We start from the raw sequence: 24,568 nt of genomic DNA, 5'->3' as shown, positions 1-24,568 counted from the left end.
GGTCTATAATGTTTATAGTTTCTTCTGTGGGTATGTTTGTGGACATGGATGTTATGTCAAAAGAGGGGACTGATGACCTCAGATGTTAAGTCCCATAGTGCTCAGAGCCATTTGAACCATTTGAACAGGTCTTGGACTGCTTGAAGATCGCACATTTGCGTGCAGAATTTTCGACCTTGTCAACAGTAACTTCTTCGACGATTTTTGTCGCAATTGGCTGTCGGTCTCTCCCAGTAGCAATTCCCAAAACGCCATTAAATTCAAACTCATGGCACTGGTCTTTCAAGATGACAATAGCAATGTTCGCAGGGTCCCTCGCGTACGTTCCTGGTTTGGTGAACTCCGGGGCACTCTGTCGCACCTCCACTGGCCAGCTAAATCACCCTAACTTAATCCCACGGAAAATGTGCGGGACTGTCTGGAAAGGTGAGTGAAATGTAGTAGCCAACATCTCTGCAATTTGGTAGCTCTACGTGATCTGATCATCAATGAGTATCTTCAGCTGGAGAAACTTGTGAACTCTCTTCCTCCCCGTGTCGAGGTGATTATCAATCTAGGAGCGTTGTTAGCGCGATGTCACCTGGGGGTGACTAACTTTTCGTCCGGTGTGCTTATCTGCATGATTATTTAGAAGCACATATTGACTCTGCGAGTGTACATAGCGGACAGACAACCACCTCGAGCCTTTCAATACATCTGCATCTGCACTCCGCGATTCACTATTGATGGGTAGCACAGGGTAAATGAAACACCAGACTAATTACCTCTGCTAACTCTTCCATTCCTGTACGTTACCCAGGGAAATGAGTTGTCATTACCTGTCTGTATACACTAGACGTAGTCTCATTTTATCCGTATGGCTACTGAGTAAGACGTACAGGGTAGTTATAATTAAACTTTAGTTACTTGAAAGGGCCCCCACACAATAAACGAGTTATCTTAGGAGAATGAAACTGTATAGAAACATTCGTAAAGACGTGCGGAAGAGAAATAACCAATAACCCATTGACAGAAACACATTTTAATTCTCATATGAGAGGGCAACATACGAGGGTCGGTCAAAAAGTAATGCCTCCCATTTTTTTTCTACTTAAAAAAATTAAGTTAAGTGAAAAATTTGAATTTGGCGCCATTCCTCAAACCTTCTTCTGCAATCCACTGCAGTAGTAACTTTCTGTGTCAACAGGTGGCAGCACAGCAGAAGTTTGTAAGATGGCCGACATCGATGTTCGTTTGAGACAGCGTTGTGTGATTGAATTCTTGAATGCAGAAGGTGAAACGCCCATACGCATTCATGAAAGACTGAAGAAGGTGTATGGTGTTGTGACAGTGGATGTCAGCACTGTTAGACGATGGGTTCGTCGTTGTAAGGAAGCTGAAGGGCAAACACCGTTGACTGACGAAAAGCGGAGCGGCAGGCCGGTGAGTGCAGTGACTCCACACAACATTCAGCAAGTTGATGACATCATTCGTGGTGACCGTCGGGTGACTGCAGATGAAGTGTGTCGCGTTATTTCTCTTAGTAAAGGCAGTGTGATCACGATTATTAAACAATTGGGGTACTCAAAAGTTTGTGCACGGTGGGTTCCAAGAATGTTAACCGATCCGAATAAAGAGGCAAGGAAAACAATAGCCTCCCAACACTTGCAGCGCTTCCGTTTGGAGGGAGATGAGTTTCTGAAAAAAATTGTGACCGGGGACGAAACATGGGTGCATTTTTTTGAACCCGAATCAAAGAGGCAGTCAATGGAGTGGCGTCACACAAGCTCGCCGAGGAAGAAAAAATTCAAAACTGTGCGATCGGCAGGGAAAGTTATGGCAACAGTTTTCTGGGATACAGAGGGTGTGATTCTGGTTGATTTTTTGGAGCAGGGATGCACAATAAATTCTGTTCAATACGTCACAACCCTCAAAAGACTTAAAGCACGTCTTCAGCGAGTTCGCCCAACAAAATCAATGGCAGATGTTCTTCTTTTGCATGACAATGCAAGACCACACACCAGTCGTCACACCTCTGACGAGATTGTCAAAATTGGATGGGAAGTTTTGCCTCATCCCCCATACAGCCCTGACCTGGCACCATCAGACTTCCATCTGTTCCGGCCACTAAAAGAAGCTCATCGTGGGATTCATTTTGAAGATGAGGAGGCCGTGAAAACATCCATGCGTCAATGGCTTAGGAAGCAGAGCTGTGATTTTTACCGTGCTGGGATACATGCCCTTGTTCAAAGATGGACCAAAACTGTAGAGATGGGCGGAAATTACATTGAAAAATGACAAAATGATCCTCAATGTAGTGGTTTTCAACCTATGTAATTGCATTTAAATTTCCTGACAATTAAACGTAGAAAAAAAAATAGGAGGCATTACTTTTTGACTGACCCTCGTATGTTAATTGCATGTCATATTTATGTTCCAGGTTACAAACGTTGCTCATTGTGACGACCGTCTGTATCAACGGCTGCCTGGAACCACACTAGAGGTTGCTCTACTGCCGCCAGAGACAGCTGTGGATCATCGAATGTTCAGCTGTCGTGACACAGCTCTTGCACTGCTTGTAGATCGCACATTTGTGTGCAGCATATTCTGCCTTGTCAACAGTAACTTCTTCAACGATTTTTGGCGCAATTGGCTGTCGGCCTCTCCCAGTAGCAATTCCCAAAACGCCATTTAAATCAAACTTCTGAATCACGTTCTTCAACTCCGTTGTGGAAAGAAGACCTCTCCGTACTCCTTTAATATAGTGATACATGCGAAGAGGAAGAGCAATACCACTATTGCTTTACGAGCAAACCCCTGCTCAATTTATCCGGACCCAAGTTGACTGTTTGAACTGTAATTCACACTGATGCTTGTGTTTCAACCATACGTCACCGTAGCAGTACCGGCGCTTAATGGCAAGTCATGGCACTAACACAATTAACAACGCTAATCCCGCAGCGTACAGTGTGAATATCATTCCTATTAAGTTGGGTATCCACACTGTTCCGTCCATACAGGCTCAAGTAGCGAAAGTTCAATTATAACTACACGGTTAATTTAGCGAATTTGTATGTTTCTTGGAAGTCTGCAGGATTTCGTGACCGTTGCCAGTGAAGGTAAAATCTTCCACGTCGTAAGGCTACGTTCTGTTTCTCTTCAGTTGCTTCTTATAAAATCGATGTTTCGATCCATCTACTGGGATCCTCTTCAGGATCTGATGGTGTTCCCGGTTGTGTAAGAGAAGAGAGGAGCTGACAGTTATCCGGGAACGCCAGAAGATATTGAAGAAGATCCAGCAGAGCAGTCGAGACGCCGATTGGGGAAGAAGAATTTGAAGAGGCACATGACGCGACTTAACAAACTACACGGTTTAGTCACATTCCTGTGATCACCGCCTGTGTGCGATGTCAACATATAATAACCATTCACAGTCACCATGTCAGCACTTACATTGGAAAGTATATGAAGCATGTCAGGGGACCGTGGAAAACAATGCAGTTATTGTATAATGCAGAAACTGAATGATTTTTTCTGACGCCCAAGAGGGCATGACCATTGACTTGCGGGGAAAGTGTGGTAGTATTTCCGAAACTGGTAAGTTCGTAAAGTGTTCGCTAGCAGTTGTGATTAAAGTATAACATGTATGATAAAATGGCGCTATCCAAAACAGGCGCCGAGGAAACTGTGGTGCAACATGGGCTATAGATGGCAGGGGTGAACGACGGCTGCGGAAATCTGTACGGGCGAATAGACGTGCAGTTTTCGAGCAACTGGCATCACAGATAAACCAAAAGGATACCAACAATGTCTCCTCAACGACCTTTCGTTGAAAGTAGCTGTGTATGTATCGCTGGAGCAATGCCCTGGTTCACGCACCCATACTGATTGCTGTTCATTGGTGACAAAGGCTGGAATTGGCACACCAGCACTGGGCGTGTATTGAGTGGCAGTACGTGACCTTTCCAGATGAATCACATTTTATGCTCCGTCAGATAGATGATCGTTGGCGCGTACGGTGTGAAACGTATGAAAGCGGGAAAGGAGGGAACGTTATGGTGTGGGGAATGTTTTCGTGGCGTTCCCTGGATGATCTTGTCATTATATAAGGTACAATCGATCAACACAAGTATGCATCTATTCTTGGGGACCATATCCGCTCTATATGCAGTATGTTTTTCCTCGGCATGATGGCATCTACCAGCAGGAAAACGCAACGTGTCACACAGATCGCAGTGTACGTGCGTGGTTCGAAGAGCACCAGGATGAGTTTACCGGAACTCCCTCGGCCACGTATCTCCCCGGATTTAAGGTCAGCCGATTCGCACTGCACAAGATGGTTACTCAGCCTTTTGATAGGAGGTAACATTAATGTGATTGGACAGTGTAGATCGGTCTCCAAATAATTTTAGCTATTATTTTATCATGCCTTTATTCTATGTAAGTGATAGTGCTGATGAATGACTTTTTATATCTGTCTCTACAGCAAATACATACTTATAAAAAAGGTGGTGTGGTAGCGCCTTTGAGTTGACATGCTACTCTGTACGTGGTGTAGTTCCGCAGAAGTCGTGGGAGCGGCCTACAAAAGCGAAAAGTACGGATTTCCAGATCGTTCATAGAGGGTGAACCCGAGTTCCTCTGAAAAAACATATTTTCTTAGAATTTTGATATCAAGAACCCGTGGTCTTCCGTGGTTCGTCGCAAAGAAATAATTTAACTATAATTTATTTGGTTTGTTATTCTAATTGCCGTTCTTTCTGTGAAAATACCTTGACAATAGTGAAAAAGCCACTAATATGCAACTCAAAAAACAGAACGATCCGATATCTCGAAGGCGCCTATTTACAGATGCGAAAGTACTGTACACCGAAGGCGACGAAGTCACGGCATACCTTCTAACATCGTGTCGGACCTCCTTTTGCCCGGTGCGTTGTCCTCGATGGTGATTGTTCATCGGAGGTGAGGGTATCATCTGAAGTGCCCCAGGGAAGTGTGGTAGGTCCGCTGTTGTTTTCTATCTACATAAATGATCTTTTGGATAGGGTGGATAGCAATGTGCGGCTGTTTGTTGATGATGCTGTGGTGTACGGGACGGTGTCGTCGTTGAGTGACTGTAGGAGGATACAAGATGATTTGGACATGATTTGTGATTGGTGTAAAGAATGACAGCTAACTCTAAATATAGACAAATGTAAATTAATGCAGACGAATGGGACAAAGAATCCTGTAATGTTTGAATACTCCATTAGTAGTGTAGCGCTTGACACAGTCACGTCGATTAAATATTTGGGCGTAACATTGCAGAGCGATATCAAGTGGAACAAGCATGTAATGGCAGTTGTGCGGAAGGCGGATACTCGTCTTCGGTTCATTGGTAGAATTTTGGGAAGATGTGGTTCATCTGTAAAGGAGACCGCTTATAAAACACTAATACGACTTATTCTTGAGTACTGCTCGAGCGTTTGGGATCCCTATCAGGTCGGATTGAGGGAGGACATAGAAGCAATTCAGAGGCGGGCCGCTGGATTTGTTACTGGTAGGTTTGATCCTCACGCGAGTGTTACGGAAATGCTTCAGGAACTCGGGTGGGAGTCTCTAGAGGAAAAGAGGCGTTCTTTTCGTGAATCGCTACTGAGGTAATTTAGAGAACCAGCATTTGAGGCTGACTACGGTACAATTTTACTACCGCCAACTTACATTTCGCGGAAAGACCACAAAGATAAGATAAGAGAGATTAGGGCTCGCACAGAGGCATATAGGCAGTCATTTTTCCCTCGTTCTGTTTTGGAGTGGAACAGGGAGAGAAGATGCTAGTTGTGGTATGAGGTACCCTCCACCACGCACCATATGGTGGATTGCGCAGTATGTATGTAGATGTAGATGTAGATAGAGGCACTGCAGGCGATATCATGCTGTCAGCAAAAGCACTCGTGTCGGTCGTCTGCTGCCATATCCCATTAACGGCAAATTTCGCCGCACTGTTCTAACGGATACGTTCGTCGTACGTCCCACATTGATTTCTGCCGTTATTTCACGCATTGTTGCTTATCTGTTAGCACTGACAACTCTACGCAAACGCCGCTGCTCTCAGTCGTTAAGCAAAGGCTGTCGGCCAGTGCGTTGTCCGTGGTGCGAGGTAATGCCTGTAATTTGGTATTATCGGCACACTCTTGACACTGTGGATCTCGAAATATTGGATCGCGGGTTTCTAATTCCCTAACTGTTTCCGACATGGGATGTCTCCAACTATGAGTACAAATGACATCTCCGCTAATGCATTGCTCTTTTACAGCTTATGTGCGCAGTGCTACCGCCATCTGTCTCACGACTTTTTGTCACCTGAGTATAACGCGGTTGCAGTCTCGGTGGGGTCAGCATGGTGTCGTTGTGCCGCTCTTCCGTTGCACTCAGTGAACGCACATACGAAGTGTATATCGGATAACTCTTGGCCAGTAAACAACACATTGCTGTGTATCACTGTTAACATTCAACCAACACCGCCGGAAAAATAAACACGAGACAGAACCGAGAGTCACTGAATGTAAGCTTGAAAGGAAAGAGTGAAGTGGGTGTCACTGTTACCAACAGCAAGTACCTTGTGTAAACAGAAAACTATGTTTCCAAACAAGATACAAAGTGCATTCCGCCAACATTTGCACTGTTGTACAGATATTTTCAGTGCAATGTGAACACAAAGATAAATGAACGTAAGAAATTGAAGGAAAATCATTTATTTCCTGTGGGCCTTTGTCTCGGAATCTTCGGTCGACGTTTGTTAAACGATTTTGCTGTCGTTTCGTCAGTACAAGTGGCTGGCGCTGTCAACGATACACTCTTTGTTGCTCGTGGCGGACCGAAGTCGACCCCACTGCTGGAGATTATATGTGTCTCTTGCGCCAATGTTTGAGTACTTTTCTCTTCTTATTAATGCTCTGGAAAAGACTATATTGGAATTACTAGATGATCACTCAATTCTAGGGTCATCGAGCATAATCGGTGTTGCACGTTGGGGCAGGTTGAGAAATCGGCCACGGCGGAGCACGCGCTGTGTGGGACCGAGCACATAATAAAATTCACCGACACGCAGATTTGAGCTGCCCGTTTGTTCAGGCCAGCCACAAAAATTCACTAACACGACAATAGTTTTAACAAGAAAGAAGAAAGCCTCAAGATCACGTTTCCTGTATTCCCGTCCAGCAGTGAACGTCCGTTGCAGGTAACAAGGAGAGACCTACAGGGAAATGTCTTCAGACGTAGGCGTGACAGGTGCCGAGGGCTCCACTCCAGTCCGTCACCAGCCACAGCGCATGAATCATTGACGATGGCCGGATCTTCTGGTGGCGAAACGTCAGAAAAATAGTTAACTTCGGCCAAAGCCTCAACATTACAGAAATGCAGTTTCTGAAAAGCGAAGCCGGAGACAACAGTTGCCTTACATCAAAGTTCTCAGAAATTATCCCCAAACAACCTCTGAAACTTTTTGGTGGAGCTCAGTATGTCACGAAGAGGAATGGTTCTACCATACTTTCTTGGGATTCTCAAAACTGTAATACCGCATCTGACGACTTTTCCGCAGTAATAAAGGCGAACTGACTTATATTTTGTAGGAAATTTTCAGTTAATCCGCCAACCATAATTGGCTATGTTTTACTGAAGTTCGAAAGTTAGCTTGGAATTCAATGCGAGATGCTTTTAATAGTCTCCACAACGAGATTCTCTCTCCAAACCTAAAAGAAAACCCAAAGAGATTCTTGTCGTAAGTAAAGTACACCAGCGGCAAGACATAATCAATACCTAGACTGCGCGTAACAATGGTAATATTTCCGCTGATAGCACCACTAAAGTCGAGTTATTAAACACAGTTTTCCGAAATTCCTTCGTCAAAGAAGACGAAGAAAACATTCCAGAATTCGAATCAAGACCAGCAGCAAACATAAGAACTTCGAAATAGATATTCTCCGTGTAGCGAAGCAACCTTTTAAAAAAGGCAAGTTTTCCGGTACAGATAGCATGACAGGTTCCTTTCAGATCATGCTGATACAATAGCCCCATACTTAGCAATCATATATAACCACTCACTCGGCAAATGTCACAAGTCACACCAATACTCAGGAAAGGAAATAGGAGTAATCCGACGAATTACATACCCTTATCACTGGTGCCGATTTTCAGCAGGATTTTCAGTACATATTCTATGTTCTAACATTAAGAATTATGTCGAAAGTAACGGTCTGGTGACACATAGTCAGAACGGATTCAGAAAATATCTTACTTCTGAAACACAAATGGTTCTTTATTCGCCAGAGATAATGAGTGCTATCGACAGGACATTTCAAATTGATCCATATTTCTAGATTTCCAGGTTTTTGACACTGATCTTCACAATAGACTCCTGATAAAATTGCGTGCCTATGGAGTATCGCTTGAGTTGTGAGGCTCGATTCCTCATTACCGTCAGAAAGATCACAGTACGTAGTAATCGACAGAAAATCGTCGAGTAAAACACAAGCAACATCTAGTGTTCCCCAAGGAAGTGTTATAGGCCCTCTACTGTTCCAAATCTATATAAACGATTCAGGACACAGTCTAAGCAGCTCTCTTTGATTGCTTGCAAATGATGCTGTCATTCACTGACTAGTAAATTCATCAGAAGATCAAAACCAATTGGAAAATGACTTAGACACGACATCTGTATGGTGCGAAAAGTGGCATTTGTCTTTGAATAAGGAAATGTGTGAGATCATTCACATGACTAAGAAAAGAAACCCGTTAAGTTTCGGTTACACCATTAATCACACAAATGTAAAGGCTGTCAATTCTACTAAATACGTAGCAATTGCAATTACAGACAGCTTAAATTGGAACGATCACATAGATAATGTTGTGGGAAAGGCAATACAAAGACTGTGTTTTACTAACAGGACACTTAGAAGATGGAACAAGTCTACTGAAGAGACTGTACACAATGCACTTGTTCGTCCTCTGCTAGAGTAATGCTGTGCAGAATGGGACCCAGATTAAATAGAACTGACGGAGGACAAAGAAAAAGTCCAAAAAAGGGCAGCTCGTTTTGTATAACCGCTAAATAGGTGTTGTGATTAGCGAGTTGGTGTGGTAATCACTAAAACAAAGACGTTTTTTGTTGCAGGGAAATCTTTTCAGTAAATTCCAATCACCATCTTTCTCCTCTGAAAGCGAAAATATTTAACTGTCGCCAACCTACGTAGATAGAAATGATCATAGCAATAAAATAGTGCTCGTATAGGAGGATTTAAGTGTTCATTTTTTCCACGCGTTGTTGCAGAGTAACATCCTAGAGAAATAGTCTGTGAGGTCGTTCGAAGAATCCTCTGCAGGCATTTAAGTGTGAACTAACGGAGTAGTCATGCAGATGTAGATGAAACTGATTCCGATATTCCATTAAGCAAGAACTGGATTGACTAGGTGATGGGGCAGAATAGTAGGGATGTTCTCAAGAAAATGCAAGAAAAAGTATCAATAAGTGCAGCATCATCCTGGTCTCCCGTACACGAGCACAAAATGTGTACATAGGTTTAAAAACATTGGAATTATTGGTGCGCGAGATTCCACTTGCGCGTTTATTTTGTTTAAAGGCGGATACAATCGATCAGACACTGGACAACCGCTGCTGCGCGCATTTTCAATCTGGCGCTTCCATGTTAGCTTTCTATCGATTTCAAGTCTAAATATTTTACTGGGGCGCGTGGAACCGGGAATCTACAGCCAGTGTGTTTTCTACGATGAGATAAGCAAAACAATCACTCGAGTATTGTCATATATTTCTGCTGATCTGCTGAGTTGCTGTGCACGATCGTCGAGGTACAATTGCGATTCATCACGAACAAAACGTTTGTCAGTGCCCTGCAAGTCCAGACTGGTCACAGTAAAACTGACCGAAAAGTATTTTCGGCATTTCGTGATAACATAATCAAAACGGCATCGAGGTCATTACAAAACTGACACAAATCCGAAACCAGGAACGATGGCTCAAATGTGAGACAGCCTGCATGAAAGAGTAACAAAATTACAGTTCACGTCAGATGTAATAGTGAGCAGGTAAAAGATCTTCATGTCAGAATATAATCAGAAAGTTGATTCGGCCAACGCGCCGCTTTGATCATTGCAGGGGAACTTCTCGTACATATTTGTCACACTTACGGATGATTTAAAATGGGCACAGGTGTCCGAAACTAGTCACCATCAAGAAATAAAAAAATATACTTTTCAGTGCAACTTACGACTGAGCTACAACCATTTATTTCAATAAACAGATAGGTGGTACATCTCCATCGTTACACGTATTCTGTTTTGAGTAAGTTCGAGCTTCCAGAGAAATCTGCGTGTGTTTCATTGTGTCCATGGTTTCTGAGTGATGAAGTATGAGGCCATCTGGGTGCTCAGTTTTTCATTTCTCGAGACAAGGTCTTCTTCAGACTGTCCCAGTACGTGGACTCACATAAGGCGCTGCAATATGCGTCTTATGCATCAGGCAATTCTCATCAGTACGTTGACTAATATTAACGTTGGCGTTTGCTGTGAAACTTTCGGTACAGTTCTATTTCGGGCACAGTGTATAACAGTATTAGCTAAGTGGATTATTGTGAAATGCTACCATCGTGAGCTATAATTACAATTACGTTACTACAACGAAGTTTACTATTCTGTATGTATACAGCAGTGAGGACTTCAAATGGAATCGCGAAGTTCACGGACAGGTCCTTTGAACCCTGACGAAGGCTATTTTTGGAGTCCATAATATCTTAAACGTGGAAATATCCCGAGATATACAGGGTGTCCCACTTAAACCTCCCTGATTTCAAGGACCCAGGGGAGAAAAACCACAGTAGATACGACAATGAAAAATGCACCACATTGTAGAGCATCTCAAAGAATTTATGTTCCCGCGTCAGAAGTGCCAAGTATCGTCGCCAGAGTGCAGCATGGTCACATGAAGTGAAAATGGCGACACCGCAGCAGTGCAAACAAGCAGTAGTGTGATTTTCTGAAACAAAATCGCCGATTGCTGGGCAAAGAAATTATCGTCGTGTGTATGAATGTGATCCAGCTGATGTGAAAACAATTAAGGAATGGTATCGGAAGTTTCTGACAACAGGAAGTGTTCTGAAACATTCTGGCGGTGCACGTTACGGAGTTTCAGAAGAGACAGTGGAGGACATCAGACAAACGTTTCTCAGAAGCCCACGTAACTCAATTCGTCAAGAATCTAGGCAACTTGATGGACTGCAGTTGACCAGCGTCTTCGTATGTGAGCTTAACTAGTGCAAAATCTGCAACATCTGACACCGACGAGAAACCACGCCGACAACAAGTTGCTGCAGTGTATTGATATGGATGCCAGCTTCCTGGAAAGACGTTTATTCTCAGGTGGGGCAACCTTTCATCTATCAGAAAGGGTTAAGAGGCATAATGTTCTGATTTTGGATTCGCAAAATCCGCACATTGTCATTGATCAAGTTCGTGTTAGCCCTAAACTAAACGTCTGGTGCTGGCTGATGCACAACAGGATTGTTGGACCGTTCTTCTTTGCGGAACAAACAGTGAATGGGTCAGTGTATCTGGACATCTAGGAGCAGTTTGTGTACCCTCAGATACAAGACTTGCAATCCAGAATTGGTCAATGGTTGTTCGCAAGTTCCTGGATAGGAAATTTCCCAGACATTGGTTCGGACGCGGAGGACCCATTGCCTGACCACCACGTTCACCTAACATTACGGTGCTTGATTTCTTCAAGTGGGGATTTGTGAAGAACCACGTATATGCGACCAAAGTGGACGATATCCCTACGTTGCGACATCGTATCACTAATGTGATTACAACAATAACAAAGGAAATGTTACAAAGAACTTGGCAAGAAATTGAATATATACTCTATATTATTTGTGCTACAAATGGTTCACATGTAGAGGTGTATTGATGATAAATAAATTCTTGAGATGCTCTTCAATGTTGTGCATTTTTCATTGTCATATCTTCTGTGGCTTTGTTTTCCTGAGTCTTCGAGATCAGGGGGGTTTGAGTTTGATACCCTGTCCATTGTGTGATGTTAACGGTGCTGTCGTGCTACCACGATAGCGGGAGCGCGGGGAATTGGCGCAGGGAAGCGTGCAAAAGAAGTCAGCGTTCTTAAGAAGATGTTTTTCTCGACAGCAAAGACATTCCTTATAAATCATCGACGCCGGACGATTTTGGGACGGAGCCCAAACATGAGTCTGTCCAGGCTGTATGTAGGGAGAATGGTTACAAAGAAATGTTCTGTAGCTGTTCTCAAAACAGCCTCGGAATGCAGTAAAACATTGCAAAGATGTGAAATCTTGAGGAAGATGCCAATTCGCGAGGCACACCCCAGTTCACGCCACATAGAAAATTTCCACCCTGCTCGGATAGGTGTAGCTATGAAATGGCGATTTGTCACTGGACTGCATTGAAAATTTTGTCCGCCAATGAGAAAGACGAAAGGAAGAATATTTCGAAGAGGAATTGAGCTGAGGGTTGGAAGAGAAGCGATAAGGGGAGTCGTGGAGGCACCGCGGAAGAGAGAGGACATGGGCGCCCTTCCACCCATCGCCAGCAACCGCCTCCCGACACCGTGATATCACAACTTCGACCACGCACCCCACAACTGCCGGACAACGCGGAGATCGTACCTGGGCCTCGCCACAAAGCCACGATTGCTATGAGGGTAGCCGACTCGCGTCGCACAGTCCCGAGGGGACGCGCAGTACCGGCGCAGAACCTGCCACTGACAGCAGTACACTACGAACGATAGTGAATAGTGATGAGACGATTCGTCCCTGACCCACTCCCTCCCCTTAATAGCTGAGTCGTGTCCACGCCCAGTCAAATCGGCCGTGAGATTTATAATTTTGTTTTGGTTTGTGTAAACAGCACGAAAATAAATACGATTCTTTCACGGTTTGATGATATAAGCAATCTTTTACATTCATACATGAACCCCTTAATTTTGTACCCTATGTGTCTGATTTCCTTTAATTATTGATATCAATTAATTGTTGGCTCCTAAGTCAGACAACCTCATCAGTCATCTGCTCGTCATTTCATGTTCGACAGCAAAGAGGAAGAATCTCAGTTCACTACAGTGCGCTAAGTACCCCATATATCGCTATAAAACGCGAAGCATCTGACAATTTTATGTGTGTTCATTGCAGGTGCTCAGCTACAATTACATTTCTGTTATTGGGGACTTAACCAGTATCCAATCCTTACAGAGCCATCCAAACAAATGTGGACAATTAAGACATCAGTTCAACCAGAAATGCCTTGATTTATTATTCTGGCTCCGCAAACAGACAGAAAGAGGAATCTAAAAAAGGATTCGAGCACATGCGCAACTGTAAATTAACAGTTACTACAGTGTATTTAAATTCCAGTTATTTTCTATGTGATAACTTACAGCCTGACTGGGGCAAGAACAATGTTGGCCTACTGTATGACAGGTACACAATGTTTTGCTCTTTTTACTATGAGGATGATGAATTCGGATGGACGCTCAGTCCACGGAAATTTAAAGAATTAGGGCCATTATTGGTGACAGATTGTTCAAAATAAAACGAGGACATCCAAAATGTAACTGTAGATATACATACTGAATCTGCATCTTTACGGAACTTTCCTCCAGTCACCTCAGCATATGCGTTAAACTCATAAACTACTCATCTCTCACAGGAATCGTACAATGGGAGTATAAATGTAGATGTACTGCGCCACATGCACAATATTTCATGAAGATGCCTCAGAGTGCAAACATCATTGCAGATAGACAGGGGTTTTAATACAAATGTGTACAGTTTGTGATTAAGGGCGTTGCCTTCATAGCATTCTTCTGTGCTGTATCAGTATTAGCTGGGTATTCCACAATCGTTGCTTCACCCAAACCATTTATTTCAGTACACTCTGCTAAGACTCGGTGAACCACCACTTGGGTAACTCGGTTTCATCATGAGAATTAATGAGATTATTTTACATGAAAATATGGTGGCACTACTCAGAATCTATGACCATACAGACACAACAGCTTACATCAAAGGCTGTGAAAAAGTGTTGTGGCTGGCGGAATTCTTCAAGAGTACATCAATCCGAAATCTGATGAGTGGTACTGTCCATCAATGGAAGACTCATGCAAATGCGTGTGATGACAACAGCGCTTATTTGTGTTTTTCAGGGAATGTATAAATTCTTTTAAGTCTGATTTTCAAAAATGATATTGTGTTTTAACACTATGTATTTATTTATACTTGTTTTCATAATACTATTGCTATGAACTACATGCATTACTACGTACCGATTCGATACACACCTCACCACAGAGTTCTGCATGTGCTGCTGTAGCCGACCACGCCCAGCAAAGCGGAAATTCCACGTAGAAACTAATGTCATCTAATGGGTACGTTCCCAGATGGTTTTCAGGTAGCTGTGTGCCTCGTTTTTATACAGCTCACAACTGCTGCAACTTGAAATACCAACTGCCACGACACATACCCGCCGTCGTCTTCCATAACTGGAGTGGGTGTGATGCTCACTTTCTTGTTGAGCGCTTAGGTGAGTTCAGTTTGAAAGATGATAGGGTCAACGTCATGCCTCACAATGTGGTATACTACATCTCATTTTAGACGCCAGTCACACCAAAAATAACGCTCTGCCTATGGATCCATTACATTTCATGCAAGCGTTGCTTCAGGCAGTTGCTGATGCAATACGTCAGGAGTATATGAATGTCACCAGACTGCATATCCTTATGATGCAAAGACTCAGCTTGCGACGGAGAAAGGTGTCTCTCCTCACAAATACATGGATTCCAAGGACAGGCTTGATATAACCGCATTGTGCAACATAAGCACATTCTTTACAGCAAACACACAGCCACTGTCATAGAGTATGGACGTACAGCAAATGTTGGACAAGAGTTCAACAGCTCCTATCTCCTATTACACTGAACCAGGGTTTTCGTGGAATGCAATGTTAAAAAAGACACATGTCAACATCAAACTGTTGACAGATGCTGACTTGCTGCTCTTTTTTGAGCACAAGATTTGTGGGTGTTGTGCCACTGTGTATACACACACTGCTGGAAAAAATAGTGCACCTTTTTAGTGGTTTCCAAATCACTCAAGATTTATTGTTGCAACAGTACATATACAGTACGTGAAATGATTACATTTTAAGATCAATAGCACAAGCGGTTCTGGGGTACGACATGTCGACCCATGCTGCAACATTCATATTGGCACGTGGTGTAGCCTTCACAGGCGGCAATGCAGGCACTGATTCTGGCATCCAGTCGATCATACATATGGATCAGAAATGTAAACTTACGCTCCATTAGTTAGCACCGATACTGTGGCTATCTTGAAATAAAAACTAAGTTTTTGTGCTCGAGTTCTAAAACCAACCCCAACTCCGGCGGTAGTTCCTTCTGTACTTTCCAGCCCTCCAAGTACTGCTCTGACAACAAGTCTGGCCCTTGCTGACTTTTTACAGCTTACTGTATAACCTCCTGTAGTTCTGTCACTTTCCCTCATGCTTCCCAAGCACTATCTTCTACAGACAGCAACCATTTTATCATTACTACTTCCCTATCTAAGACTTCTACTTCGGTTAGTAGTTTTCTGATATTTTGATTAACTACCTCTTCACAGCTCTGGCATACCGCATTACTTCTCCAATCAGTTGTTGTAGTAGTCATGTGTTATTCAATACTTCCTTCTCTAAACTTGCAATTTGCATAGTGTGCCAATCACTTGCTGTTTTGTTCCCTTTTGCCCACTACTTTACATCTTCTACGGTGTCTTCCACCCTTCGAATATTTTCTTCATCAGCAGTACCAAATATTGTTTTCATAAGCCAACCTCCGTCTTCGAACCAACCCCTTTTTCCTTCATGTATGTGGAATAACCCCCAGTACCTGAGTCATCTCACTCCTTAATTTCCCATATGCTCAGTGTACTCCCTCATATAACCTGGCACTTCTTTGAGTACCCCGTGCCTTTCCATTCCCTGGTGGAATTTGTCGAATGTGAATCTTCTCACCTCGTTACGCATCTTCCATTGCATCGAATACTACCTGTATCACTATGTCTTCTTGCTTGGCGAACAGCACTCCCCCTTTTACGTGCTGGTTCTGTAACGATTCCACCCAACGGCGATCAGTATTCCCGCTATGAACCACATCATCTCACCTTCTCTGCACCTGACCTGCGGGCAAGGACACCTATTACTTTCCTCCCCTTAAATTCGCTGCTGTTCCACAACTGCTTATACTATTTACAATAAATGTTTACCTAACCTTGGCCTTAATCACACGTGTTCCTCCTTACTGTTTCATTCAGAACCTCTTGTTTATCTTCCTATTCGTTTCTCCTCACTATCCCTTTCCAATCCGCATCTCCTATCACTGGAATAACTTCTAGACTCCATTGAAAATTTTTCAACCGCCCTGCATGTACGATTGTCGTTCTCGTCAGCAATTTAATCTTGACATTTACTGGCGACTTAGTCTCTACCACTTAGTGTGGGCCCTAATTCTCTTATTCTTTCGAAAAAAAACTCCTTTTTCTTTCCTTTTGGCGTATACGAAGTTGATAGCATCACCCTCTGACCAACTTTATACTGTTGCATTCTTGCTGTACAGCCCACTGCTTCTTCCTGTTTCTCCAGTGCTCGTGTATTTTCCCTCTGTACTCTGTTCCAAATTTCCCTAATCACTCTGGCAAATACCTTAACAGACTCTCCAGTCTTGCCTTTCTTCATTTTCAGTATGTCAAATGGTGATGGCATTTATGACCATATAATACTTCATATGGCGACAATCATGTATTCGTATGCCTTTTGAGTTGTTGGTGGAGACGAAGTGCTTCAGTTAAACATCCCAGTTGGTGTGATGTGAGTTAACGTAGTATCCAAGGATCTTCCCGATTGTCCTATGCACTCTTTCAGTTCTTCCATTGGCTTGTGGGTGGAGAGGACTTGTCCTTCACTTCTTCACATTCAATAAGTCACACAATTCCTTGAGTAGATCTGACATGAAGTTCGTCCCCTGGTCTGTTACTATTGTTTCAGGAACTCCAAACATCAGTACCCAATTACTGAAAAGTGCTTGTGCCACTGTTGCTGCCTGCTTGTCTGGCATCGCGACCATTCCCACCTGTCCTGATACATGATCTTTGATTGTGTGTACTTATTCCCTGCAGGTGTTTTATCGAATGGACCTAAAACATCAATCCCCAGGAATTCTAATTTTGCTAATGCTTCAGGTAAACTCTGCAATGGTACTCTTGTTCGATGCTAATCTTCATCTATGTGCATTGTGTGCAATTCTGCACATACTGGTTTACGTATGCCTGCCTATCCCTCCAAAAATACCTTTGTGCTACACTTCTATTGACAGATCTGCAACCTCCACGAACCACTAATATTTGATCATGAGCTTCTTGTAGCACTCTGTTCCTTATCTTCGCTGGTGACACTACCCACAGTGCCAACTTGGTTTCTCTACATAGCAACTCGTCCCAAATACAAAACTGTGACTGATTAATACTGCTTACATTCATCATCCGGTCTCGATGCAGTTTGCCATTCTTTATGCTCGATACCCCTAGTATGTAATATTTCTACTTTTCTACTTAAGCCATCCGCATTTCAGTGCTTCTTCCCAGGTCTATGCATAACTTCGAAATCAAATTCACTTAGGCTTACTGCCCATCGTGTCAACCTACTAGAAGAATCCTTTAACCCCAACACCTATTTTAATGCAACATGATCTGTTATTACACTGTACAGATGACATTTGAAATACATCATTCCATAAATAAGTCTTAACATCTCTTGCCCCATTGTGGAATAATTTCTTTATGCAGAATTTAGCTGCTTTGATGCGTAAGCTACCAGATCTTGTACACCTTCTACCTTTTGTGACAGCACTCAGCCAAGTGCATGGTTTGATGCGTTATATGATAAAAAAATTCTCTATTAAAATCCTGAATACCAATATCGGACTTGATGTTAAAGATTCTTTTAACTCCTCAAAAACATGCTGGCACTCTTCTGACCACACAAATTTAGTACCCGTTTTTAACAACAGTGTCAATGGTCTGGCTATATCCGTAGATGATTTTACGGACAAGTGTGAATAGTTCTAAGAACGACTGAAACTCCTTTCTGGCACAGGAAATACACGTACAGGTCTAATTAATCTTGGATCTGTCTTAACAACATCTTTACTTATGATATGATCTAAGTATGATACATCTTTCGTCACAAAATTACACTTTTCTGTACTCATTGTTAACTTCACTGCTTTTACCCAGAGGAATACGACCCTTAATCGCTCTGCTGCATCTGCTCTGCATCGCCTGTCGGTGGTGTTTTTTTCTTCACAATGCATAACACTTTTGTCTGCCTGCTGCTGGCTCTGTTACAACTCACTTCCTCTGGCGTTCTTTTTGACTGACTACAGTCAGTATACTACATCACAACAGACTACAAATGGCTAGATCTATGCACTTACTCAAAAGGAGGAACTGGAATGAATTTGTTATAACAAATTCTATGTTAACTAGAATGAAGAGCAAATTGCCTGAAAGCAAAGGGGCCCCTGGCTATTGTCTGACAGCATTATGACGTTGATAGGGAGGGGAGGTCGATGACCTTGAATATAATAAGGACAATTGCTTCAGCCCACTGGTAGTGCTGTTTCCATAATGCTGACATGATGACATCAGTGCAATTCCAGGAAGGCTGATAACAAAAGGTGCTGACATCAGTGATTTAGGCCAGAACTGGCAGTGCTCTCCTACTTGAAACACCTGTCTTTAAATTAATATGAAGCGCTCAGAGGGAAAAGCAGTACTAAGCAAAGAAGGGAAAGCTGAAAGGTGGAAGGAGTGTGTAGAAGTGTGTGTACAAGGGAAATGAACTTGAAGGCAATATTACAGAAAGGGAAGAGGATACATATGAAGATGAGACAGGAGATATGATATCACAAGAAAAATGTGACAGAGCATTGAAAGACCTAAGGCGAAATAATGACTCTGGAGCAGACAACATGCCCTCAGAACTGTTGATATCCTTGGGAGAGTCAGCCATTACAAAACTATTCCACCAGGTATACAAGATGTATGAGTGGGTGATATATCCTCAGCATTCAAGAAGAATGTAATAATTCCAACTCCAAATAGAGTAAGTTCTGTCAGGTGTGGATATAACCGAACTTCCAGTTTAATAAGCCACGGTCGAAAAATGCTAACACGAATTATCTACAGATGAATGGAAAAACTGATAGGAACCGACTTCCGGGGAAGATAAGTTTATATTCTAGAGAAATTTAGGAACTTCGTGAGGCAATAATACCCTACGACGTATATTAGGATATAGTTAATGACACGGAAACCTACGTTTATAGCTTTTGTAGACTTAGAGAAAGTTTTTGACAATGTTGACTGGAGTACTCTCTTTGAAATTATAAAGGTAACCGGGTTAAAATACAGGGGACGAAAGACTATTTACAACTTGTTCAGAAACCAGGTGGCAGTTATAGAGTCGATGGGCATGAAAGGGAAGCAGCGGTGGAGAAGGAAGTGAGGTAAGGTTGTAGCTTATTGCTAATGTTATTCAATATGTACACTGAACAAGCAGTAAAGAAAACCAAAGAAAATTTTTGGGAAATAATAAAGGATCAGGGTGAATAAATAAAAAGTTTAAGGTTTCCCAATGACATTGTAATTCTGTCAAAAACAGCAAAAGACTTGGAAGAGCAGTTGAATGGAATGGAAAATGTCTCCATATGAGGATATAAAATGAACATTAACAAACCTAAAAAACGGTAACGGAATGTAGTCGAATTAAATCAGCCACTGCTGAGGTAATTAGATTCGAAAACGCGACACGAAAAGTAGTAGAAGACTTTTGCTATTTGGGCAGAAAAATAACTGATCATGGCCGAAGTAGATAGGATACTGTGAGGTACGCTAGGCATATTTTCTGATTTAACTAAGGAATTCGATTGTGTAGATCACAAAATATTGCCCCAGAAGGTGGACCATTATGGAATATTGGGAGTAGCTCACAATTGGTTTACCTCTTACTTTAACAACAAACAGCAAAAGGTCATTATTCACAGTGTTAAGAATAGCTGGATGTGGGGTCTGAATGGGGTAAAGTCAAATGCGGGGCGTCCCAGGGATCAGTGTTGGAGCCACTCTCGTTCCTTATTTATGTAAATGTTATGCCCTATTGTATTATGGGTAACGCTAAAGTATTTATGTTTCCTAATGACACTAGCTTGGCAGTAAAGAATGCTGTGTGCACCATTGGCTCTGTTTCAAAAAGTGCAGCTCATGACATAAGTTCATGGCTTGTAGAAAGTAAACTATCGCTAAATCACAGTAAAACTCAGTTTTTATAGTTTCTAACACACAATTCAACAAAACCTGACGTTTTAATTCCACAGAATGGGCATATGGTTAGTGAAACTGAACAGTTCAAATTTCTAGGTGTTCAGATAGATAGTAAACTGTCGTTGGAAATCCCACATTCAGGATCTTGTTCAAAGACTTAATGCTTCAATTTTTACTATTCAAATGGTATCTGAAGTAAGTGATCGCTCGACACGAAAATTAGTGTACTTTGCTTATTTTCATTCGCTTATGTCGCATGGTATTATACTTTGGGGTAACTCTTTCCATCCTAAAAGGATATTTTTGGCTCAGAAACGGGCAGTTCGTGCAATAAGTGGTGTAAGTTCGCGAACCTCTTGTCGACCCCTTTTCAAGAGTCTGGGTATTTTCACCTTGGCCTCTCAATATATACATTCTTTACTGTCGCTTCTTGTCAACAATATCAGCTTATTCCCAAGAATAAGCAGCTTTCACTCAGTTAATACTCGGCGGAAATCCAGCCTGCATTTGGATCGGACTTCCTTAACTGTTGTGCAGTATACTGCTGCATCCATTTTCAATAAGCTACCACAAGAGTTCAAATTCTTAGCAGTAATCCAAATGCTTTCAAATCGAACTGAAGAGTTTCCTCATGGGTCACTCGTTCAACTCTGTTGAGGAGTTCCTTGAAAAATTAAAGCTGGCCGAAGTGGCCGTGTGGTTCTAGGCGCTGCAGTCTGGAACCGCGAGACCGATCCGGTCGCAGGTTCGAATCCTGCCTCGGGCATCGATGTGTGTGATGTCCTTAGGTTAGTTAGGTTTAAGTAGTTCTAAGTTCTAGGGGACTAATGACCTCAGAAGTTGAGTCCCATAGTGCTCAGAGCCATCTGAACCATTTTGAAAAATTAAGCTGATTCTTGTTGTATTGTTGACTGTGTTTACTTCAACTTATGGCTTGACTTCTTTTGGGTTCATAAACATTCTATTTGTATCTGTTATTATTTTTATCTTGTAGTTTCATGTACTGACTCGTTCCATGATCTTGCAGATTTGCTCGTCAATTTCGTCCTATGGAACTTGACGTGGATAAAAAATGTAGACAGGCAATAGCAAGAAAAGAGATTCTGAAGAAGGGAAATTTGTTGATATGGATATAGATTTAAGTAACAGGAAGTGGTTTCTGAAGGTACATGTCTGGACTCTTGCTTTTTATGGAAGTGAAACGTTCAGACAAGAAGAGAACAGAAGCTTTTGAAGTCTGATGTTAAGGATGAATGCTGAAGATTAGATGGGTAGATCATGTAACCAACGATAAGGTGCTGAATGAAACTGGGGAGAAAAGAAATTCGTGGCATAACGTGATTAAAAGAAGGGATTCTTTGATAAAGTAAATTCTGAGACATCATGGAATCACCTAATTAGTATTGGTGAGATTGGTTGCGGTGAAATAGCGGAGAGAGTATAACTCTATTCCCTAATAACCAAACCTTTTGTCCTGTCACGGGAAAAGCCACATACAACACTAACGTGCCTTGAAACATGCTAATGTTACTCTCTAAGACGATTTTGAAGTTTGAGTCCACGTGTGTCTAATGGACAATGGTATCGGACTATAATTTCAAATTTGGTGAAATTAACAGAAAAACCAAACGGACTTTAACCTTGGGAGTTAATGAAAGTGGTAAAATCATAAATGAATGAAAAAAATGAACGGTGGCAGCTCAATTAGGCACATTAATTTGGAAATATATGTTTGAGAAAGTTGAATATTAGTTTTTGAAATTACTTTTGTTGGGATTCCCCATTGAATAGCAAACAGTATACAAACTGACACAGTACACTCTGTGCTGTGTGTATCAGCAGTTGCAAATAACACACAAAAAAGTAAATTATAGGGAGCAAATTTGCACCAAGCTCATACTAATGACAGCCACACTCAAGAGCACTACTTAATCAAACACTGAAATGTGACATGAGGGGCTTCTTTCTTGACTGATATGAAAACATACATAAAGATGAATAACATCATAAATACACCTTTGAAGCCCCTCTACATATAACAGTTTTCCTTAGTAACAATATTAGTTAAATTTTTCCCTAATAGGTGTAGAATATGATAGGGACCCATCAACAAGTTTAGTTTCAATAGTCAAAGCTCTTAGATTATTACAGTAGTAAAGACTAACTATAAAAGCTAATCATTCACTTCACTTAGAGTAGTTCATAAATTACTTTGCAAGGCAATAAAATACAATACCGGGTTTAATTAACTTCAAAAAAGGAACCTTCCATGATGTGTACCAAAAATACACCTTCTTTAAAATTGTGCCTGATTTTTCTTCTAACAATACTATCGTAAATATGATCATTGCAGATTTATATTTACTTGAACTTTAACTACCTGTGAAGCATGTATTCTTTGGAATAGTATTTACATAATCTTGCACAGTAATCCTACAAAACTATATTATATAATAAACTAAGGATACTTTAGTAAAAGCCTATCCAGCTTCACTTTTGTGGTTTTGGCTTTAATTTTTACTGCTCCTTTTCTTTAGACAAAAAATCAGTTTTAAACACGTGAATGCAAGAATTGTTCTTTTAAATCAGGATACTCGGTTTTAGTAGCACTTATATGAGGACCCTGTGTAGGTTCGTGATCAGGATTGAAAACATAGTTCCGGACACTTATTTATGTTTTAACTGATTGTTATTGAACCAACACACAAATTAACTGGCCCATGCCCATATATATATTACTTAACTGAATGTATGAAGTTTGTGAAGCAGTGGGGAAAATTGGTGGCAGGCGACACGGCGGCTAACTGTGCTCGCGGCTCTTGATGTACGAATTCTCTATAAAATCTCTTCTCGGCCATACCATTATGCCGTGAACACCAAATAATAGCCAGATCCACATCCGAGGCAAATCCCTTATAGTACAACTTCCAATTGCCTCTCTTAGCACCGTCGAAGTGTACCGTGCATAATGCGTGTCGTTCACACAAAGGAGACGCTCAGTTCGACCGCCAAACCCACCTTTTACATCGCGCCATGCCAGTTCTGTAGTGGAGGGACTTCCCTACAGTTTTTACATGTTACAAATACAATTGCCCTAAGCATGAACCAGCTTTTAACAAACATTTTCTTTTTATGAACATATTCATATTATAATAATTTATCATTTCAACGTATTCTTTTCCTTTTTTTCATATATACATCACAAAACTCTAATTTTCTCCCCATACATCAATGAATTTAAACAACACAGAATACACTCTTCATAATTGCAGATACGCAGTTACATAAAATAAACCTACTCCTAAGAAGAGATGAACGCAGCAGACAGTCTGGAAATAGTGTGGGTTACAGTAGTTATTCGGAGATGAAGATGCTTGCACAGGATAAAGCAGGGTGGAGAGCGGCATCAAACCAGTCTGCTGAGAGAAGAACGCAACAACCACCTCGAATCCTGCATCAATTATCTACTTCTTCATCTAATACCAGGTAATGACTACCTGCAGTCAACAGCTGGATATATGTTATGTATGTAAATAGCCATCAATAAAACTTATGTGAAATCGCCACGGAAAAGCAAACAGAAACCAGAACATTCGTATGAAAGAACATGTATGTAGAGGACAGAAAAAGGTACTGTCTTCAAGATGGTCGTATGTACTTTGTAATTTAACGTAACTGTTTCAGATAGTAAACTCGGACGCAAACATAGTTAGGAATTTTAAGAGTAAGTTGCGTAACACTGTGTTGTTTTTGTAATGGGCGTTGGCAAAATGATCGTAAGAATTGTGGGCTTACTTTGACGTCATAAATCGCTTCCGTTTTGAATTGTGGTCATTATTTCAATATTTAACATCAATTCAGTACCATGTGACCTCACCGAAAGTATTTACTCATGAGCAGTAGCACAAGGTCTTTGATCTTTCGTCTTTCCTTTTGTTCAATAGGCTTTCGTCTTCGGAAGCTGTATCGGTAGCAACAGTTAAGACAATCTGGACGGTGAAGAATAGCGTTGATTAAAGAGTGTAACATTGTTGAGATACTGATCATTGGATAATTTTGGTGGGGTAGGCTTATACATAAACTTCTTACTGGACGTAAGTGTTTGACGATGTTTTTCGGCGACTGAGTTTGAGAGC

Source organism: Schistocerca gregaria, chromosome X, assembly GCF_023897955.1.
Source record: "Schistocerca gregaria isolate iqSchGreg1 chromosome X, iqSchGreg1.2, whole genome shotgun sequence".
NCBI lineage: Eukaryota > Metazoa > Arthropoda > Insecta > Orthoptera > Acrididae > Schistocerca > Schistocerca gregaria.
The sequence above is the reverse complement of the archived record's forward strand: the minus strand, read 5'-3'. Positions refer to the sequence as shown.